This window comes from Galleria mellonella, unplaced genomic scaffold (genome assembly GCF_026898425.1).
Source record: "Galleria mellonella isolate WM207_F2 unplaced genomic scaffold, CSIRO_AGI_GalMel_v1 utg718, whole genome shotgun sequence".
Classification (NCBI taxonomy): domain Eukaryota; kingdom Metazoa; phylum Arthropoda; class Insecta; order Lepidoptera; family Pyralidae; genus Galleria; species Galleria mellonella.
Genome location: NW_026442143.1, coordinates 1,179,890 through 1,200,819, shown reverse-complemented (window position 1 = coordinate 1,200,819; position 20,930 = coordinate 1,179,890). Strand labels below are relative to the sequence as shown.

At 34.9% G+C, this 20,930-nt stretch overlaps 1 protein-coding gene across 1 annotated transcript in view; it reads right to left on the bottom strand.

The window, feature by feature from the left end:
• LOC113516264 (MOXD1 homolog 1-like) overlaps window positions 1-7,434 on the bottom strand; it is a 68,563-nt gene extending 61,129 nt beyond the window's left edge. The window contains exon 1 of the mRNA XM_026900655.3: window positions 7,225-7,434. The gene's annotated coding sequence lies outside the window, so the exon portion shown is untranslated. The remainder of the gene's footprint in view (window positions 1-7,224) is intronic.
• Window positions 7,435-20,930: the final 13,496 nt, after the last annotated feature.

Genomic DNA, 20,930 nt, shown 5'->3' with positions numbered 1-20,930 from the left:
AATTCGCTTTAATTTATATTAAACGCCTTCACTAAGGACATAAAATGAGGTATTTATTTATCCCGTAAAGAACTCGCGCTATGGTCACAGTAGTCGCAGGAAGTCACTGTTTAGCTTATCTGGATGGCACGGCGAGTATTCGAGACCTGTTTACCTGTACAGTTTGTATGAATGATACCATTAATTACAATTCCGCTGTATGGATCTGAATTTACTTTTTTACGTTATTTGTAATCGAAGGAGCCGCTACTGATGTCCATCCAGATAATGAACTTTTTGTGCCAAAATTTTACGCAATTTTAAGGACTTATCACCGGAATAAAATATAGCACAAGGATTTTTTAGTTTGTTAGGTATACACAACAGGAATGAGCTAGATTGAGACCCAGATATGAAAAGAAGAAGGACTAAAAGGCCTAGAAAACGAAGCAAATATAAAGACAAGTTTTATCGTTAGACATAATGCCTCTCATGCACGCAGGCCATAATCCTTCATCTGATTCAAGGTATTGAATAAAGTAAAGAATACAAATTTCCTGGAGTCGAGCAGAATAATCTTTTTGTCTAAGTAGATGGTTTTTGTTTATATAAAAATATAGTAAGTAAATTATATTTTTCGGTTTCATTTAACTGGGTGTTTCGTTCTCTCTGTTTAATTCTGGTGACGGGTATAAATTTACAGGTATACACATACATTAAAAATGTCTAGAGATCAAGTACATTTTTAACTATAAAAATTATACAATTAATATTTACCGAATGTAGTCGTCCAGACTGGCTTCTTACTTTAACTCCTATATTTAAGTTAATAACTTATCTCCATATACTTTATATATATGAACCTATAGTGTATGTTAGGTACGTAATTGTCACATATTGTATGCCTTTAAAAAAGTATATAAGGGATTAAATATGTAAAGATGATAATAATAATTAAAATTAAGAAAAATTATAATTTTGTATTTTTGGCATGTATTTTTAGCATATGAAATATGATATATTCACATATCGTATTAACTAATTTTTTTTTGTAATAGTATTGAATGTTTCGATGTTAATATAATTACCTGTTCTTAAATTGTTGCATGCCCGATAGGGTATAACTGTTGATACTGATGTCAAATTCAAAGCAATAGTTACTGCTATATGTATGTACACAGTTAGTAATAAAATTCTATTCTATTCTATTCTTTATTGCAAATATATCGCCTATTACCTACACATTTTTATGTTTATCATTGCAATCGTAAGGGCTCTATACTATTTTTGTCCCAATGCTTGTTTGTTTTTTTTTTTTTTAAGGTACAAAAACTTAAACTGTTTATTTATGAAGTGTCAAAAAACAATGCATGTGATAAATTTTAATTATTATTCAATAAATTCTACAACGCAAATATACCTAGTCATTAGATACATATTTATAGCTACAGAACCATATTTGTGTTTACACGCTCTTAACTAGTATTATAATTTCGTGTAAAGTTGTATTTTTAACTGTGAATGTTTGGTCTTAATGAACAACTACTGAGTTTCGTATACTTTCACTATCCAACTTACCTATTAGAGCAAATAAAACCAAATTAACGTAGTTATTACACTACTACTCTATATATGGTAAATATATATTATTTAACAGTTACAGTTTTTATTAAAATATAAAAGATCTAAACATAAGCACGAATATAATACTGTGGAGGCAAGAGATTGTTAGCAATGGAGTTTGACAGCCCCATTGCTAGCAATATGCCTTATTAGGTCGACCTCCACGTGGTTCCCCCTGGAAACCATCGTGAACAATTCTTGTTGAATTCGTCACAATGTGGCTAACTGACCTGCTTCATACTCACCTATCATCCTTCACTGGTGCCTCGCCGGTGTATACCGATAGCGCGAGTGGGGTTACCATTCCATTATCATCCATTAAATATATATATATATATATATATATATATATATATATATATATATATATATATATATATATATATATATATATATATATATACTGTATAAGTATATACTAATATCATAGTGTAAGGGACAAAGAGTTACTTAGAACTAGCTTTTACCTGCAACTTTGTTCGCGTACTCGAAATATTTTTATTGACCATGATAAAAAGTAGCTTGTCCTTTTCCATCCCCATGTAGTATGTGTATACCAAATTTCATAGTGATTGGTTAGACCGTTAAGGCTCATAAAGCAACGAACTCACTTTCACATTTATAATATTCGTAAGGATAACATAAATGTAAAAGTTTGTAAAGTTTTTGCATGTTTTGTATTCAATCACGCTTAAACAGTTGGACAGATTGTAATAAAACTTGATACATAAATAGACTAACATACAGGATCCTAGATTAACACACAGAATACTTACAGTCCCAATTCAGACAACAGTCAAAGCTGCGAGATGTGTCTAGTAAGAATTAATACAGAAATTCTTTGTCATAGTGATTTTTGCAAACATAATATAATATGATAAAGGACACTTGATAAAGTAATAATAAATCTTCGAAACAGATAACGTCAATTCTAGAAGACGAATCGGTCATTTTGTAAATCAACGCAAATGGACAGATTGGCTATTCCCATACCAAGTAAGATGTCCGCAAGGCAATGATCAAATCATTGCCTTGAGGGACATTCTCGAATATTCTGATGGATTTTAGCATCTTCAGCCTTATTACGGTAATATATACCTACGTATAGGATTATATCTAAATCTTTGTTCAGCAGCGAATGATAAATTTGTTACGCAATATCATCGCCAATTATGAGCTGATTTTAATGATTTTTTTTGCAATCGATTAAGGTTTTACTCTTGTGTTGCTGCCATATAACAATAATAAATATTTTTATTTCAGGTATACACCTATAGTTTACATTCATTACGATAATAGTTAAATTTTCATTAATTAAATTTACATTATATTTTTTTTTTCAATGTTAAAGAAAATGTTAAGAGATAAGATTTGGTTCCTGTTTGTAATGAATAAACTAAAAAATATTGAAGTACCCGAATTTAAAAATTCTATTACTATAAAGTTACATTATGAGCGAATAATATATACAACAAAAAAATTTGACATTATCATAGTTCAGTTTACCGTGTGGTCCCGGCACAAAATAGGCCACCCCTTTCTTACCCTTAGTCGCCTCTTCCTAGACTAGGGGAGGGTGAGCGATGGGCAAAAGTGTCCTTCTTAAAACATCTTCAAAGCCTAACTGCGGTTGCCAACCCGCCTACCAAGCGTGGCGACTACTAGCAAAACCCCCTAAGGGAGAGGCTTATGTTCAGCAGTGGACAGTTATTGGCTGTTAGCTGCTAGCTATTTCCCGCGGCTTTAGTCGCGTGTCACATACACAAATGAATATCCAATGTATACTTGTAGGTAGGTACATTATGAGTCTATAGGCACGGAATGCGTAAGTACATCGAATTCTTTGTTTTTTTTTATTTTTGTCATTGCTAAACAACGCAGTCATGACATTTTGTATGCAAATCAAAGTAACTTACTTAAGCAATATAACCATTACAAAGCAAATCACGTTATTTTTACATTATTAAACAAAATGCGGTTAAGTACCTACACTAGCTACCTACGCAGGTAAGTGGGTACTTAACTAAGACTATAAGAAAGAAAATATATGAACAAATCTAGACTTAGTTAGTCTAACTGCACTGCTATTTAATTTGTGCTGTCTGCAGCTATCTTAAGCGCTAGTTCAATGACCGAATGTAATTGGTAAGAGGTACCTAATATATATCTATCGATATAAAGGTGAGTAGATAGGTATTAGGTAATGAAGTCGCTACTCATCTGCGTAGGATTAGTAAAAGCCTAGTATCTACTCTTAGATTATGTAAGTACGTTATATTGAGCCTATGTACCTACTATGGTCTGCTCATGGTTCTCGTAATACCTACTTTAATAAGTATTTTATCTACAATAAATTCTAAGCGACAAAATAGACCGACTGGGACAATTAGCTAAAATATAGCATTTTTTTAACATTATCACTCTTCATACAAAAGCTGTGTAATCCATGGACGCCAGTAAGCTATTATAAATAGATGTAGTATGAACGGATGCGTTTGTTTTGTAAGTACATATGGTCATAGATTTTTTTATAAATAAAAATGGATTGATATAAGTACACTTGCCTATGTAAATAATGTATAGTGGCGAGGTATCAGTAAATGATGACAGTTAAGAATGAACTCAGATCTTTCTATAATAGATAAAGATAGAATGAATAAAATATTCCCACCTACGATATCGGTATACGATTACGGAGCATCATAGGTGAGGGTGAGAGCAGGCCAACTAAATTGCGTCACCATCCATCGTGACGAATTTCCCAAAAAATAACCACAATGGTTTCCAGAAGGAACTGCGTGAAGATCGACCTGTTTTTTTTTGATGGGTGAAAATGATATGATAACTCCGCCTGCGTTACCGGGATACGCTGGCGGAGCACCAGTGATGGATGATAGATAAGAATGAAAACAGGCAAGTTAGCCCATCATGATGAATTCATCAGGAATTAACCATGATAGTTTCCAGGGAGAACCGCGAGGAGACCTGGTTGGGTATATTGCTAGCAATAGGATTCTCAGTCTCCATTACTAACAACCCCTTTCCCCCAGATCGACCTATTACGATATATTGCTAGCAATGGTGCTGTTAAATCCCTACTACTAAAAATCCCTTTCACCCAGATACCTATGTGCAGAGATTACTTAGTAAATGAAAATGGACTGGTAGGTACTCGTCTAAGTTAATAATGTATAATGGCGAGTAGTGACGATACTTGAGGATGAAGTCTTTTTTTTTTAATGGATGAAATGAAATTGTACATCTATCCCAACGATATATTTTGATGAGTCAATTGAATATGAAATGACGGGCACGAAGACGAGTCAGTTAGCCTACCGTGCATCACAGCGAATTCACTATGAGTTAACCACGACGGTTTCCAGGAGGGACCGCGTGAAGCTCGAACATACAGGGTATATTATTGGCGATGGTGACTAACATACCTATTACTAATAATACCTTCCTTCGATGAAATTAGATCGGCTTTTTTAATGGGTGATAATGGCAAGAAAACGCCTGCGCTAACAGTATACGCTAGCGAGGCATCAGTGAGGGATGATATGTACGAATGTAAAGGCAGGCACATCGTAATGAATACACCCGGAATTCAACAAGATGGTTTCCAGGGGGTACCACATGGCGGTCGACCTGACAGAGTATATAGCTAGCAATGGGACTGGTAGTCTGCATTAGTAGCACTACCTTCCCCCACCCCCAGTCAGATCGATTGACCCATCGTGACAAATTAATCAAGAATTATTCTTCACTAGTACATCGCCAGCATAAACCAGCAGTAGTGCGGGTGGTTGTTTGTAATGGGGACGTTAATCTCCGTTGCCAACAATATAGCCTATCAGGTCGACCTCCACGCGGTTCCTCCTTGAAATCGTCATGATTAATTCTTGTTGAATCCGTCATAACAGGCTAACTGACCTGGTTTCATCCTCACCTATCACCACTCACTGCTGCCCAGCATATACCGATAGCGTAGGCGGGATTACATCCTATTATCATTCACTAAGAACACTGTGAAATTACATAATGCACTGCGATGTCCATGAAGATTATACCTTTGTATCTCGTACCGAGTAATTTTACTGCCATACAAGAATATTGTTAGTAATTGTCACAATGGGCTAACTGACCTGGTTTCATCATCACCTATCAAAACTCACTGGAGCCCCGACAGTGTATACTGATGGCGTAGACTGGGTTACCATTTCACAGTCATCCATTAGGAATTAACAGAGTTACAATTTATTATCATTGAGAAAAAATATCTAGTAGAAACCTAATTAATTTGACACCTTACGTAAACGACTTCATACAAGCAAAGCTGTGTCGACTTACTAGTTAAACTACTAAATACCTACCTAATCTAATTACATACAGACGATTTTGTCAGCAATGTGTTCATACCAAAGGTGTTCGTTTATTTATGCCAGCCGTATCATAAACTGGACCAAGCCTGAAAGGCAGGTGATATGGACAGAATAAAAAAAACAGAACAACTATGTTACATTGGTATTATATTATTACCGTATAGTTATTATAATTAATAACATAATATATAATTATTGATAATTTTGCTATATAGAGGGGTAGGTAGACACGAAAATACCTCAGTATCGATTTACACATAGCCACGTATAAGTACCTACTTAGGGTCCTACGTAGATTATCTGTAGAACAAATGAAGTGATGAGTGATCAAGCTTTATAAATATCTAAATTTAATCTATATCTACCTACATATTAAGATTCATAGGATTCCGAAATTCAAATTAATAATAATTTAGTCTCTCTGTTTAGCGTAACGGTTGACTGGTAGAGAATGCAATCAAGCATTAACTCCGCCCTGTAAATATATTTTAGTGTGCAAAAGTATAAATAGATAATTAAAATACATATGTTGAAAAAAAATCACTGCGGTAACTTCCTCTACTATCCATCTGTCTATCAGATTCTCTATTTCTAATGTAGGTAGGTAATTAATAATACTATCGTTTCAAAGAATAGGTAGTTTAAATTTTGTTTTTTGTGGGTAATTTAACCTACGCTACTTATCGTACCTATAAAAGGGCTTAATTTGTACATTTCAAAATAGGTATTTTTATTTTTCTTACCATGCATTTATAAGAAATAAAGAAAAAATACATAACCCTAACTCTAAATAAATACACACTACTTAATTGGTATTTGGGGCTCATCACCAGACAAATTTTTTTAAGCCGCCGGTCTGTCGGTACTTTAATGATTAAATCATGATCAATTTTGTGGACCACAATGAATAAATTATTTAGTTATAATATAAGTAGGTACCGCTGGTTATTAGAACACTGATTTATCTATGCTATCAAATATTTTCTTTTTAACAAAAAAGAACAAACAACACAGAACGCGCCGGTAACATAACCTCTCAAATTTTTAATTATAAATAAGTTTCATTTTCTCGATACTGAGATCAGCAGAAATATCTATTTGCAAATTGTACAATAAAAAGCAAGAATTGTTATGTAGTAGGTACACAATAAATAGCAAAGATCCTGTCTGAAATTATCAGTGCCGGCCATCGCAGAACGACAGTGGCATGAGAAAAAGTATAAAAAACATAAATACTCACTCAGAAAGAGGTTGATTAATTCCTACTTCAGTTGTTTCTTGCCTTGTGTTCCAATAATTTACATAAAATTGACAAAATCAAATGAAAAACAAAATATTTGGCACAAAATTGTTCACTTGTTTATTTACGTTCTTTCGTGACAGCCAGTCAGTAACGCATGCGCGCAACGAGGCACTCGTACAACGGTCAGCACAAAACTGAACGATCGAGTTTGAGTGAGCGAAGCAAACAATTGCGAACGATTTGAGTTGGCCGAATGACTTGTAAAGAAAAGAGATAACAACTTACTACTAACGATAGTTAAAGAGAGATAGCACAAGTTTTCAACAAGGGTGAATGTAGCGAATGATTTTATACTATTCGTATATGATGTGGGTGACAGGTCAATAAACGTAACTTACAGATTCAACAAAACACTTAATCGTGAGAAAGTATCTATGTGTTATAATTATCGAATTGACTTCGACTCTAAGAATTTCTTTCAATACTGTCCTTTCAATGTAAAAACTAGTGAAGCTGACACCCGCACCACACCCATAAATAAAAGTTGGTCCATTTTGTTTTTATATTATTAATCGATAAAAATTGTTTAGTAACCCCGCCCGAAGGAGGAAAAGGAGGATTGTTAGTAATCGAACTACCAATCCCATTGTTAGCAATATACCCTGACAGGTTGACCTCTCCACGTGGTCCCCCCTGGAAACCATTATGCTCTATTCCAGGTGTATTCATCATGATGGGCTAACTGACTTGCCTGGGGGGAATGGGATTGCTAGCGATGGGGTCTAACAGCCGCATTGCTAACAATCTTACTAATCAGGTCGACTTCCACATGCTTCCCTCTGAAAACCATCGTGGTTACTTCTCGTGGAATTCTTCACGATCTGACCTGCCTTTTCATTCTTACCTATCACCCTTCACAGGAGCCTCGCCAGTGCATTCCGTTACCATAAGCGGAGTTTTTTTTTTATATAGAGTTACATAATATATGAATATACCATATAGAAGAATAAGCCACAGAATAATGTTGTCTATCAATGGTTTATAAACCTATGCCCAGTTCTTTTTAACGGGTGAGAATTTTCTTTTATGCAACTTCGAATGGCAAACAAGCTGACGGCAAAGCTGACCACTGATGGAAAATTGTAACCGCCGCCTATATATATGAACAGTACCATGGAATGAAATATATACACTAGAATGAAACGGTAACCCCGCTTGGGCTATCGGTATACGTTGGCGGGGCACCAATGAGAGATGATAGGTAAAGGTGAAAGAAGGTTAGTTGGCCCATTGTGATAAATTTAATGAATATTAAACATAATGGGCTCCAGGGGGAGCCACATGGAGGTCGACTTGATGAGGTATGTTACGAGCAATGGGTCTGTTTGACCTCATTATTAACACTATCCTCGGGGTCCCATTGCTAGCAATGTACCCTCTTAGGTCGATTGCTTGGGTACCTCTGTCCCATTCGTGTTTCAACCGTAAAACAGTTGTGTTTGCATGACTGTGTTTCGGTTTGAAGGGTGGGATATGGCGTAACAACTGAGTCCTCAAGAATGGCAACGCATGGGGGGGGTATCATGGGTGAAATGTCATGAATACCCTGTTATGTCCATGGTACTGCTCATGTCTATAGGCGACGGTTACCACTTTCCATCAGGTGGGCCGTCAGCTTGTTTGCCATTCTAAGTTGAATAAAAAAAAAACTAATTCTTGTTTAATTCGTCACGATGGACCAACTGATCTGTTGTATCTTTACTGATGATGCCCTCAGTGATGCTTCGCTTGTGTATACCAATTGTACAGACATAATTACCATTTCATTATCATCTATTGAAAAAAAAAATCCTTCATGTCCTCCTATTTGCATTTGTTTAAAAGTATACTTAAAATCCTCCTTAGTGTAAAATCAATTATATGCATATGTGCTTTATATGCAAACCCTATAGACACTTTCTCCTTTCGGATTCTCAAGGTTGACTGTAAGAAATCCCTTTAAGGGTTATCTCTTAAAGGACTTATATCCGCCTGTTTATATTTTTGTTATAACTTTATATCTATACTATAAATAAATGTACAATAGCATATAAATAAATAAAATATTTTTGAACTAAATTCTATATAAGTATAACCATTAGAGAGAATTTTTGTGACATTAAAGTAGACTTGTTGAGATAAATTATTTAAAATTACTTACCAAAGGGAGACTACAAAAATTCGCTCCATCCCATTCGTGTTTCTACCGTGAAGCAATTGTGTTTGTGTTTCGATTTGAAGGGTGGACATATGGCAGTGAAGTTACTGGGTATAAACGAATAACACCTGAGTCCTCAGGAACGACAACATGGAGACAATCATGGGCGAAACAGTATACACTGTTATGTCCATAGTACTGCTCATATCTATAGGCGACGGTAACCACTTTCCATTAAGTGGACTTCATTAGGTAGTCGGCTTGTTTGCCATTCTAAGTTGCATAAACAGAATAAAATAAATTTGTTGCTGTTGTTCAGATGAGTCAGCAAATGAGTGAATATTTGAGTTGTAATTGTAGGCTAGAGTGGTGGCTAACAACAGAATCTTTCTTCCATATTAATTTTGTTAATGTAACTAGCTTTTACCGCGACTTCATCCTTATGACCGAAATACGTCTCCTACCCGAGATAGTAAGCCTATAATAACCTCCTCCATCGTATATGGTATGTGTATGCTGCGATTTTAGGAGAGTTCAGAATGCTTTAAAAAGACATAAATTGAATAAGGGAATATCTACTTATTTATCTATGTTTAGAAGTGTACTTTTAAACAATTGGAAATAGGTGTATATAAAATTTAACCTTTACCCCCCTCCCCCTCAATTAAATTTCATAGTAATTGATTAAATCATTAAAGCGCTTTAGGGCAACAAATAAACACACTTTCACATTTATAATATTAGTGAAGATATTACTTAAAATATTTGAACTTTGTTCCACGGCATTTATCAAAATGTTTTCTGAATCATATTTATTTTGTCATGATTGAAGTAGATACCTAGTGGTTTTTATGCGAAGCAAAAATCTACAAATCTACTCTATAAAACAGAACTAAATCTCTATACAACCATGACGCATCAGCTGACAGCAAAAAAACTACATCCCTCTAGGCAAAAGATCGATCTATAAATAATTCTTACCTACTAAAAAAAATTACTACTTCAAAGATGGCATTTCAAACCATTACTCACACACTGGATTGCACAAAGCTCAGTGTTTAGAAGTTGCCTGTGTTTAAATATAAATATAGACTTTATTACTATAAGTATAGTTATCAAAATTCATTGTACTGGTACTAATATTGCAAGGGTGTAGGGTAGCTCTTTTATTTTCGAACAGGATATCCTGGTCTGGCTGCTTCCGAGCGTACAGTTCATTAATGTTTGTACCGTGGTGGCTACAAAAAACTCGCCGTCTCTACACGTGCTACAAGTGTTCTCAAAAATACACTGACAGCCCAACCAGTCGTCATGAAAGTACACGTGGTATTTGTATATATATATATATATATATATATATATATGTGTGTGTGCGTGTGTAATTCTAATTTTAAGGGAGTTTTTTTTTTATTGGATGATAATGGAATGGTAACCCCACCTGCGCTAACGATATACGCTGGTAGGGAACCAGTGAGGGATGGTAGGTGAAAATGAAAAAGCAGGTCAGTTAGCCCATCGTAATGAATACATCTCGAATTCAGCACGATGGTTTCCAGGAGGAACCACGTGGAGGTCGACCTGATAGAGTATATTGCTAGCAATGGGACTGGTAGTCCGCATTACTAACAATCCCTTCCCCCCAATTTTAAGTGAGTATGACTGGGGGGGGGGGGGGGAGGATTACTTCCCTCTTATTTTAAGTAATGTGAATTACTTGCTCTATTGCTACCAATATATCCAGTCAGATTCGCCTCCACACGGTTGCTCCTTGCAATTATCGTAGCTAATTCTTGTAAAATTCAACACGATAGACCTACGGACGTGACTCCATCGAAAACGGCTCAGCAGTTTAATTTTTAAATCTGTTAATTAAATAAAATAACTGGTTTTGCTACAATCGATACCATTTTTTGTAGAATACGTGTTTAAATTGTTTACACTGTAGAATAAAATCTATGATTGAATATTTAATTCACCAATTTCCTGACCTATTTATATTATATATAAATAGGTCAGGAAATATATACATTTTATATGTAATATTTATATTATATATATTTATTTTATAACATGAATAGATTCTTAGTTTTACATGCGATTAATGGCTTTGATTTCACTTTGCAGACTTACTAAAGAAAATCAATTTAACCCGATGTTTTTTTTATACCTTCGTACTTACTACGAACCTTCGGCGTCGGTAGCTTGAAAGGAACAAACAAAACGGCTAGTAATCCTATTACTAATAATAATTACGTTACAAGTACAACCAAGGTTTTTTGTAAACCCTTTCGAGAGGGTCTTTTGTTTGCCCACTCAAAACACTCGTACAACGGCCATTTTCTAATAAAAATGGACGTTTGTTTGTTCGTGACTTTGTCGTCAATTCAATACACAGAACAATGTGTATTATAAATTTTCTATGACCATATATTGTTCTATATTTAGAAAAACTATAAAACATATCCTTATATTAACATCCATAACTTACTTTACTAAAATTATAAATAACATATAAAAGTGAGTTTTTTTATTTGTATCTTAATTATTTTTAGAATTTTTGTCTATCTGTTTGTCTGTTACGTCATCTCGCAAAAATTTCTCCACCATTGAATGCGATTATCAAAATTTATCAACACTATTGTCTCAGCTATTATCTGTATAAGTAACGATACTCAGCTTGCATACACTGACTCCCTGCAATGCATCTAAGGTCGTCTCTCCTCTAATATGGGTCGACGTACACTGCGTTTTCCCGTACGAGGTCGCTACTCAAGAACCTTTCTTCCCCATCAGTTGTCAGTTCTTCGAGCTACCAGTGTGTACCACTGTGACCAGCCCATTGCACCTTCAGCTTATTTATACTTCGGGCTAAGTCGATTACTTTGGTACTTTTGCTTTTTTTAGATTTCCACAGCTGTGTTCCCGAAATTTTCTTTAAGTTTTACCTCGATGATTCTTGATAAGGCATCTAGAAGTGTTTAGTCACTACCAACCACGCGTACGAAATTGCGGGCAAAAACTAATACATAATAAAATAAAGCCTCTTAAATTTCCACTTACATCGCCCGAGGTTCATCGCTCATTGGCACACACAATGTAGAATTATGCCGCAGTATAAACTGGTTACACAGGAAACATCAGTGGGAATGAGTTGTGTCGTGGAATTGTCCTGAATATTATATTCAACTATGTTGTGTTTGTGTAACTGGAAAAGCGCTCGGAAATGTATGTGGCTTTGTGAGCCCGGAACGAATAATATTATGTAATGCAAACCATTATTAAAATTAATACAAACAATAATTGTAGATGAAGCTGACAGGTGAAGAAAAAATGATGGTAACAGCGGTGTTTCAGAACAAATACTTTTTTGGGATCTTCAGAAAGAACTTATTTGATGTTGTTAGTCTATGGTATCTGTTCATATAAAAAAAAAAACATAATTTAAGGCAAATAACTTATTTTAATTAATACGTTGTTTAATGATGAAAGAAAAGAAGAGGCAGATACTTCCCAATAGGGATTTAGACCAATATAGTGGGAGACCTCAAAACATTTCAAGAAAGGACAAGACTGGATACAAACTTCTAGTGCTAAATTTAAGATTTTATATTATAGTGTAAGTAAGATAAGAATTTAAATCATATATAATATGATTTTCCATTAGACGATCTGCCAGATTATTAATGATAAAAATTATGTATAGAAAAAAGAAGTATAAGAAATAACCTAGGTGTTACTAGCATCTGTTCAACCGGCCTATTTTATATGTATTTATATTTTTATATTATTTATTTTTTATTCGTTTTGATATGTTTCTTTTTTGCAATTCTTCTCAGTCAGTTCAAATATATAGATCTAAGTGATGTTTGTTTTTAATTTTTTTTTGTTTCTATTTTATCCTTCTGCAGGATAGATAAAGTAACAAAGCCCACACAGCCTAGTGTGACGTCCAATATCCTATATTTTTTTTTAATGGGTGAAAATGGAATGGTAACCCCGCCTGCGCTAACGGGATAGGCTGGGGTGATCGATGATAATGAAAACACGCCAATTAGCCCATCCTGACGAATTCAATTAGAATTAGCCACGATGGTTTCCAGGGGGAACCGCGAGAGGTCGACCTGAGAGGGTATATTGCTAGCAATGGAACTGATAGCTCGCATTACTAACAATCCTTTCCCCCCAATATCCTTTATTAATGATTACGCCTGTTAGCATGGTATAGGCACAGATAATACTACACTAGTATTCGATTTTTTTTTCTCTTAGTGCTTGTATATTATGCTTTGTAGCCTGTTGCTACATCCAAGGGTTGAGAAGGAGTGGCCAACAATAGTAATTTATAGTGGCTGTCACCAAAATAAGTACTTTCGTCATTACCAGCCGACCTACAAGCAAATGAACTTGCCAAGGTCACTCAAATTGTGTCGCGTTGTGAACACGAATTATGTAAATTGGAATAGACAATTAGAATTATGGGTGAATGGCACTGTAATGGCGTAAGTTATGTCTAGCTCGAGTATTAGGTATGGTATGTCACTAGCTAATAATGTTTATCTCGACATAATATGACAGGAAAATTATAATATGTAATGTATATTTGGAAATTATTTTAGAAATTCATTGCTTGGGTACCTCTGTCCCATTCGTATTTCTACCGTGAAGCAGTTGTGTTTGCATGGCTGTGTTTCAGTTTGAAGGGTGGGATATGGTATGAATTTACAGGGTACAGAGGAATAACATCTGAGTCCTCAGGAATGGCAACGCATGGGGGGTATCATGGGCGTAACAGTATACTCTGTTATGCCGATGGTACTGCTCATGTCTATAGGCGACGGTTACCACTTTCCATCAGGTGGGTCGTCAGCTTGTTTGCCACTCTAAGTTGTATAAAAAAAATCAATAAGCCCTGTGGTACCAGTAAAAAATGAGCTATCCCATTTTTTGCATGAGCATCGTAAAGGGAATTTATTGGTGGCGGGATAGACAATAGCGTCCCTTTTAAAATATCACGAAAGCGTAACTGCGGTTGCCAACCTGCCTGCCAACCATGGCAGTTACTGGCAAATGCCACAAGGGCCTTCCCTTGGGAGATTTGTTCAGTAGTTAGGACACTTAACGGCTGATATAATGACGACGATGGTATTTAAATTCAATAAGTAGGTACAGTAAGGTAAGTAGGACAGAGAAGAATATGATAGGACCTACATTATAGGATTTACAAATGTCATAAGGGATTGTTAACAAACCAAACTACCAAATAATGGGAAGTTAAGCAAATTATACCAAAAATGACCTTTGTTATCTGAGTAAATTAATTATTAATATTAAAATTAAAAGGTGATTAAAGTAATTAATTTAATATATTAATCTATATATTCTGGCACACAAAATTATAAATAAAAATTATTACACTGATTAAATAATATTTAATTAAATAGAAAGAAAGAAAGAAAGAAAGAAAAATATTTTATTCAGTGCAATGTAAAAAATACAATATAAACAACAAACGAGAAAAAAAATGAGCAAATAAAATGTACATATAATTAAACTTAATTTACCATAATTAAAAATTAACATAAAATAATCATTTTTACATCCAAAAATGCACTGAAATGGCTCCACTCAGCTTTAATGTACGAGGTTTGTCCGGAAAGTACGTATAAAAGTTTTTTAAAAATTTTATTTTACAATTATTCAGGTAAATCAATTTTATCCCCTTCAAAGTACTCCCCCTGTGACATAATGCACTTGTGCCAACGCCGTTTCCACTGTGAGAAGGCTCCTTGAAAGTCCTCTGGTTGTAGGTTTCTCAGCTGCCCCGTCGTAGCTTTTTTTATCTCATTTATGTCCCCCAAATGCCGCCCCCGAAGTACCAATTTGGTTTTTGGGAACAAGAAGAAGTCACACGGGGCCAAATCCGGCGAATAGGGGGGGGGGTGTTCGGTCACCGTAATGGAATTTTTACTCAAAAACTCACGGACAACAAGAGAGGTGTGGGCAGGGGCATTGTCGTGGTGAAGAATCCAACGCCCCTCTCGCGCCAATTCTGGACGAACTCGTGCCACACGAGCTTTGAGGCGTCTGAGCACATCGACGTAGAATTTTCCATCAACTGTCTGGCCTGGAGGGACGAATTCTTGATGGACAATCCCCCGAACATCGAAAAAAACAATCAACATTGTCTTGACATTTGAGCGGGATTTTCTTGATTTTTTTGTTCGTGGTTCCCCGGATGTCTTATCGAATTAGATCGGCAAAAATTTCACGGCCATTCTTGCCGAGTTTCGAGAGAAACTTGATTACGACGCGCTGCTCTTCAACAGAAGCGGGCTCCATGCCGACGGGGTTTCGTTAAGAGGTAACTTCACAGATGGCGTGACAAGCCAGTTCGCACCGCACGGCGGTCAGACCAGAACTGAAGCATTGTTAGGGACATAAGGAAGGGGTCCTGCGCTTACCTGGCCTCCCCACTCCTCTTTCTCGCATTCCAGAACACTTTTATACGAACTTTCCGGACAGACCTCGTATGTCCTAGGTGAACATACAGCTGGTTTTCAGTGGCACCAAAAATATATATATAAAAGGGGGGGAGAGAGAGGGCACTATTTATAATATTCATGATAATAATTAAAACAAAATTACAACTAATAAATACAAACCAATTACATATACTAGAAAGAACAAAATAGAATAAAATAACATTAATAAATATAAACATTAAACATATATATACAACTACTTTGCCGTAAGATTTATAGGTTAAATAGTACATAGATAATTCTTGTATAGTTTTTTAAAGGTGAATAATGATTTGGCGTTCCTAACTGGCGGTGGAAGATTGTTCCAGCATTTCGTAGCAGCGTACTGGAAGCTACCACGAAAAACAGCTGTTCTGTATCGTGGACAAAGTAAAAGAGAATTTATTCTTATGTTACGCTTTGAAAATTTTAATTTATCATACAGATATGAGGGCTTTTTACTGTGTATTACGCCAAAAAGCAATGAAGCAAAATGTAAATTTCGACGTGCTGTCATATTTAACAAGTTATTCTGTTCCAAAAAGGGAGTGATATGAGCACGACGAGCAATAGGAAAGCAAAATCGAGCACATGCGTTTTGGATACGTTGTATCATTTTCTTAGTTCGAGCTAAAAGGCACTCCCCAAACACATTATCAGCGTAATTAAACTTAGACAACACTAACGCTTCGCACAGTTTGATTCGAATATCAACAGATAAGAATTCGCGCAGCCTGTACAGTACTTTTAGTCTGTAAAAACAATTACGCATGATATCCAAAATATGTTTTTCGAATTGTAATCTCTCGTCCATAACAAGACCTAAATTTCGTGCATATGTCACTTGTTCTATATGATTTCCAGACAAAACGATTTGTGGTTTACGTGCATTAATATCAGTTACTTGACGTTCGGAGCCCAATAATATGAACTTCGACTTACTGGGATTAACAACTAAACAATTTTGTTCACACCAAGAGGCTAAGCGATTCAGATCTTCATTTATTCTATTTACTACCGACTCAGTTGTATCCGGTTTTACAGATATGTATAATTGAAGGTCGTCAGCATATAAATGATAATTACAATTTTGAATAGTGTAAGTAATATCAGTCGTATACAAAATAAAAAGGATAGGCCCTAGTACTCGTATAGATCCCTGTGGGACACATTACTTAGATACATTTTTGTTAAATGTTGTTTTGAATAAATAGTATTTTAATTAATATATATTTACGGTAATAGTATTATTATACGTACGAGTAGGAATATAGTATATATGGTACCAAAATATGATAAAATACCGTTAAAAGAAAGTTCTATCATGTTTAATTCTTCTTATTGCAATAAAAGTAGGTAAGAACTTTATTTTTAAGTGACTAAGAAACATCGTTCATAATTAATTTCCCTGTATTTCCTTGTATACAGGTATACTACGCGAGAACTTTACGAATTTGGGCATATTGCTAGCAATAGGATTGCTAATCCCCATTGCTAACTAACCCTTCTCCCTTTTAATTCATGATTGGATCCTAAAAGTGATTGCCATTTACTTCATGCCACGAAGGGTACCTACTCAAATTCGTCGCCCGGTAAGACATAGAAGAGGCTTTCGTTTAAAACTAAGGATGTCTAAACGACTTCAAAAAAGGACCCGGTTCTATGTGCGAATTTATATTTTTTTTACATTAGAAAGTGCCGTCCGTTACAAGGAGTACTTACGTCGTAGTAAAATTATATTTTTTTCTATCCTGAAGTAAATTTTGTGTCACGTCCGTTGTTTGATGTAGAAGAAACTTAATACATCACATTAATAATGTAAAAGTAAATATTAGATGTTTATTCTTGCTTGCTTTGAAAATTTCCCAGAAAACAGAACCAATCTCTTAAAACTTGTAACGTTGTTTATCTACTTACCTACCTATTCATAGTATACTATCGTAGATTTATATAAAATCTCTACTTCGCTTTTTTCAATTACAATAGGTTTTTTCATAGGAAGAAAGTGGAATGGTAACCCCGCCAATAACGGACAATTTTTTTTTTGGTGGATGAAAATGGAATGGTAACTCCGCCTGCGCTAATGGGATACGCTAGCGGAGCACCTTAGTGAAAGGTGATGGATGAGAATGAAAACAGGTCAGTTAGCCCATCATGATGAATTCATCAGGAATTAACCATGATAGTTTCCAGGGAGAACCACGAGGAGGTCGACCTGGTTGAGTATATTGCTAGCAACGGGATTTTTAGTCTCCATTACTAACAATCCCTTTCCCCCCAATAACGAACTATTAGTAATATACTAATTTTGCCACTAAACTAACTAACTAAGCTAAGCTAAAACTAACTACTAAACTAAGGTTGCCATGTGGTCCCAACGTAGAATAGGCCACCTCTTCGTTTTCCGTGTATGTCGTAAGAGGTGACTTAGGGAATTTAAAAGTCGGATACAAATCGTCCCTCTTAGAATAATCACCAAAGTTTAGCTGTGATTGCCAATCCGGCTGCCGAGCGTAGCAACTACTGGCAAACTCCACCTTTTTTTTTGTAATGGGTGATAATGGGATAGTAACCCCACCCGCGATATTGGTATACGCCGGCGGGGCACCAGTGAAGGGTGATCGATGAGAATGAAAACAGGTCAGTTAGCCCATCGTGACGAATTCAATAAGAATTGTTCACGATAGTTTTCAGGGGGGACAACGTGGAGGTCGACTTAATAGGGCATATTGCTAGTAATGGGGCAAACTCCATTGCTAACAATTCCTTTCCTCCTAACTCCGCCTTTTGGAAGAGAGTGATATGATAATGATAATGATGAGATATGGGATATTAATAACTGATAAATTAGTGAAGATGAAGTCTGTTCGTCCCTATGTATGCTTAAATCTTTAAAACTACACTACGGATTTAGAATGTTCTTTTTTTGAATTTTTTTTTAATACATAGAGTGTTTCAAGAGGAAGGTTTATATGTATGAAACATGCATAATATAGTAGAGGAACACTGATAATTTTTGAGGTTTCTAATGTAGTGCTGTAAAGTAATGGGGGAGCGGCGGCGCTATTTAGTATCAGCATTGCACCCGTGCGAAGCCGGGGCGGGTCGCTAGTGTACAATATAATATATCGATACATCAAACGAGCGACTCGCCTCTACTTCGCATAGGTAGATCGACAGATTCTGTATAATTATTGTTTTATTATATTAGCTTTAATAGACAAATTTTATATTATTTTAAAATTATTTTAATTTTAAATTTATATTTAATAGGATTTTTTTTTACTTGGATTACGTTATTGTAATTTTTAACTCGTACTTTAAAAAAAAAAAACAATAATTAAACTACGTTACGATTTTAAAGATACTTTCAACTATAGAATAATAAATATAGAAGAATAAATTATACGCGAGTAACATGGACTCTAGTAAATTTATTTTACCCGTGCGCAGTCGGGACGGGTCACTAGTCGCGTATGAAATAATACAATAGCGTGCGTAGCCGTATGTATTACAGCTTGCTATATTAAAAAAAGACACTTTATATTACGGGTTGTCGTTCAATTGAATGAATTTTTACCTGAACTGGGGTCTTGGCCTTCATTCACTAAATTCCATTGTTGATGAAAAGGTAGCGAATTCCTTAGAAATATCATCTAAATTGTCTACGTACCATATATTGAAACCCCTATATCGTTTTGCGCCCGCCACGTGTATGGGTGACACTGAATCAATATCTGTATCTATTTCTGGTTGAATGTGCGAACCTCTTTATAGAATGATCGATTTATCCTCCAAAATACGTATAGTAGATACACATATATGGATAATAGTGGGTATCCTCGAAATATTGAATTATATGTACACTACATTTAATTCGCGATACTGTACACGTGGTCAGAATAAAAGTAACCTATATCTTTCTTCATTCCAAATACTAGGTGTGTATAAAATTTTATGATATCTGATTAAACCAAGAGATATCAAGAGGTAACAAAAGGAAACAAACAAATTTACTGTCACGTTTATAAAATTAATAAGTATACAGAAGACTCTTCTATTTATTAGCTTTTAAGGGTGATCATTCTTTAAATATTAAAGTTAAAAAAATTATGTTAATCTTTTCTTAAAGGGAAAAACAGACAAACAAATCAACTTTGGTATTTAACTTACTATAAACTCGATAAAATTGGTAACTATATAATTAACCTAGGAGTAAATTGTTAATTATGCTTCTTTGATAATTATTTTTGAACGTGTAATTTCTACTTTTTATTTTGAATAACTGTCTATCTATAATGTTTGTACTACAATAATGTTATTATTTTAAGTTTAATTCTGTTGATTGTAAGTGGCGATGTCAGTTGCATTTACTTGAATCTTGTTTCTATTTGTGGAAACCTGTAATTGGTTTTTGTCTTTACCGTCTTTTTTTATAATGAACCTTTTTAACTGTTGGTTTTTTTCGTACTTATTAATAAAATAAATAAATTTACACTTATTTTAATCAAATGAATTTGATTAAAATAAGTTTAATTGAAATGAGCTCTTTCTTACCTACCTAATATTCTATCGCAATATGTACCTACCTACCTACAGACAGATGATACTTACTGTTGAATTCAAATTCTCCTCCTTTTTGAAGTCGGATAAAAGTATAATCGGATTAATAATAAAGTGGTATACTACTAAGTTTTCCTATTGATAAAGTCTGCATTGTTTATGGTTTTATCTTTAATTAATTTACCGCAGAAGGTTTATAATGAATTAAATCAAAACAGTGACTAACTAACTGAGTTTTAATCGCCTTAAGAATGGGTTATTATTTACGTTCGATGTCAGTGATATTAATTATTTTTTATATTACTATATAACTATTGGCAAAGCCCCCCAAGGGGGAGGCTGATGTTCACCAATGAACAGTTAAAGGTTGATATGATGATGATTATTATATAAACTGGTATAAATGTAATTCAAACGACCTC